Below are 3619 nucleotides of genomic sequence, written 5' to 3' on the forward strand. Positions count from 1 at the left end.
CACAATAGCTTTCAATTGGGATTCTATTTCTTTGTCGGCCACTGCAACCTTGCGTGGCATTTTTACTTAATCTTTTATTGGGCGACAGTAGCTTACAGCAAAGCATTGTCTAATTGAGAACGGTAAGAGCGCGGCACGAACGGAGACTGTACCTGCAACGTCTCTACCGTCAACGCGCCAGGGAAGGGACTCTACCACCAGTCCCACATGGTAGAAACCGGAGGAGCAGGTCGGCCCCTTCGGAAGCCGATATCATCCGACGGCGGATGAGAAGGCGTGAGATGGAGCTACGCCGAGTAGCGCGAAGGGTGCCGTCTAATCAGGGAGTGCGTGAGGCGCTATCCGCCGACGCCCTGGCAGCCATCACGGAAGCGACAACCTCCGGCCGTTAAAATAAGGAGGATTATGGGGTAGGAAGACCATAGGAAAGCGAAAGGTACGGCGCAGAAGAAGGAAAAAAAAATGCGTTGGGGTATGAATTCCGTAAGGCAAACGAATAAGGAATGAAATAAATAAGAATTAATAAAGGCGATGTCACAAGTGACAAATACTCCTGGTCTCAAGCCCCGCTAGGGAACGGGTCCAGGAGCAGGAGATAGGGATTTTACGTTAAGTTAAGCTTACAAATAAATCCTTGAGTACTAAAAAAAAAAAAAAGCATTGTCTAATTTGTTTACTTTACTGTGGAGTTTATCGAGCCTTTGAATTACTTGGTCAAACAAGCTACTTTTGCTCGTAGAGGGTATTTATTGTTCGAATGAAAAAAAACACATCTTCCTCTGGTATGGATGCCGCAATTTTTCTGGACAAGGCATTTTGAACATGGCTTTTAAAGGAAGTATTGCAGGTTGAAGGGCTTCGGCCGAAGAGGTAGGATATTTGATGATTTTTTTCCGAATTCCAAACTAGCGGTCAAAGTGGGTTTAATATACAGGTGGGCTTACAGTTTTTCTCGCCAAGCCACATTGACAACTAGTTTTGACAGGAGGGACGGCTTCTATGGGTACCTTTATCCAACACAATGATACACCAGCAGTGAGAGACGGAGAGTGTTAGTTTTGATCGCTTTTTCAATCCTTAGGATTTGTGGACGTTTTGATTATTCTGTAATTAAAATGCGTTGAATTAAAGGAATAAAAAACAAAAATAAAAATACCCATACATAAAGGGATAACAAATCATGATTTGGTCATTGTTGATACGCTATCAACAGGATTCTTTCTTTCAATAAATAAACACAGACAATAAAAAAACACTTTTTTTAAGCATCATTGTTTATTGCAGCGAAACTAAAAACCTGTAGCCTGTCTCGGGTGTAGAAGAAAGAGTGGCGTAAGGTCATTGTGATCGTATCAATTGGATCACTCGGAAATCCTCAATGTTAGCCGCTCTTTCTCCTAACCTTCATATACGTAATCATTATTATTATTCATTATTATTATTATTATTATTTATTAATCTTCAACGGGCCGTATGGCCTAATTAAGATGTAACAGTTCAATAAAAAAAAAATACATAGCAAAAACAAGATTTGCATCGCAATTCACTGCGGCCACGGCAAAAGCCGGAGACGTTCCTTGAAGCACTGAGTTGAGATGTCGAAGTCGAAGCAATCCGAGACAGTGTTGAAGACAGCCGACATGCGGAACATAGGGTCTGACCGACCAGCACTGGAACGGGGTTGAGCGAGCCGTAGAGTTTCTCTAGACCTAAGTGTTCGGGATGGTGCATAGATATCGACTCGATGCAACAATGGCGATGAGTCGATAGAGCCATTTAGCAATCCAGCGATGAAAGAACACTGTGCATTGCGTCTTCTAACCGAAAGAGGTTCAAGGCCTAGAAGACGGCACCGCGCAGCATACGGAGGAAGATTATTGCGATCCTGCCAGGGAAGTAGGCGTAGGGCATATCTCGCGAGCTTACGTTGAATCGCCTCAATTCGAGCAATTGAAGAAGCGGTAGTTGGGCTCCAGACTACGCACGAATATTCCAGAACCGAACGAACGATACAGTTGTACACAGCTTTGATGCACATGGGGTTGCGGAATTCATTAGTTGTCCGGATAACCACGCCAAGTAATTGATTTCCTCTGGCTACAACGTCATCGATATGCTGTTTAAAGTTCAAACTAGAGTCAAGCAGAACGCCCAGGTCTTTGGCATGATTCTGTCGATTAACTGCAGTGCCGTCCATGAAGTAGGTCCCAGTCACTGGGCTCCTGCATCGACTAAAAGACACACAGTAGCATTTCTCGATGCAGATAGTCAGTCCATTACGCTTGCACCACGAACAGAAAATTTCGATGCAGTCTTGCAGGAATGTACAATCACCTGTGTTGTGAATAGGCGCAAAAATTGTTGCGTCGTCGGCAAACAGACTGATACTGTCGAGAGGTAAAGCGAGGGTAACATCGTTGATAAACAATATGAAGAGAAGCGGGCCAATATTGCTTCCTTGTGGCACACCCGAGCTGCTGACTATTTCTTTGGACATGTGCTTTTCAATTTTCACAATGTATGTGCGATTAATTAGGTACGACTTAAGCCACTGTACGAGCGGGCTGGGAACTCCTAGCTTATCGAGTTTAGCGAGAAGAATTGCGTGCGGAAGAGAGTCGAATGCTGCTTTTAGATCTGTATAAATTGCATCGACTTGAGCTCCGGCATCAATTTGACTAGTGCAATAGGTTACAAATTCAACCAGGTTCGTGGTAGTCGACTTTTTTGGCACGAATCCATGTTGATACGGACTTAGGTAGCTGCGGCATGCATGTAGCAGATTTTTGTATATCACTAGTTCGAACACCTTGGCAATGGCACACAAGGATGTAATACCCCGGTAGTTGATGGCATCTGTCCTGTCGCCCTTTTTGTAAATAGGAACCATCCAAGATTTCCTCCGTGCTTTGGGAAAGTAGCCATTGGCTAGCGATGCATTGAACAATTTTGCAAGGATAGGTGCTACTGTCGTTTGACAGCGTTTCAGCACGGTAGAAGGAATTCCGTCGGGTCCAGGAGCGAAGGAAGGCTTTAGTTGCGCTAGGGCAGATAAAACGATCTCACTGTCGATGAAAGGAGTGCTCATGTTAATTGCTCCAGCCGGAGTGTTGACGAGAGCAGCATCAATGGTATCGGTATCATTCATGGCCGGTGAAAAGCAATCTGCGAAGCGATCCGCGAAGAGATTGCACATTTCATTAGTGTTGGCACTTGTTGCTCCTTTGTAATCATATCATCTTTCTGTCGACTTTTATGGAAATCCATCTGTAAGATCTAATCGAATGTAACATTAATTTACAGTCATTACACCAGAATAATATGATTTTTTTGCGTATTTCGCATCAATGAGTAACATAAAAATGAGATGTAATGAGTAGCTAGGCACGTAACTATATCATTACACCTAAAATCTTTGTTATCAACGAATATCGTGGTTCGTTGTTGATGGTAAAATTCTTATTTTCAACTAATATTCGTGGTTTTTACCTGCACTTAGTGGATACGTACCTTTTATTAGTATTTAACAACGAAATGCCATCGGTGAAGAAGGAAACAGCTTTCAAACGTAGAAACCCCGTTTTCTATGCTCTTGCTATCAGAGATCCAATGGTAGTGG

The sequence above is a fragment of the Anopheles arabiensis genome, chromosome 2 (genome assembly GCF_016920715.1).
Source record: "Anopheles arabiensis isolate DONGOLA chromosome 2, AaraD3, whole genome shotgun sequence".
Taxonomy (NCBI): domain Eukaryota; kingdom Metazoa; phylum Arthropoda; class Insecta; order Diptera; family Culicidae; genus Anopheles; species Anopheles arabiensis.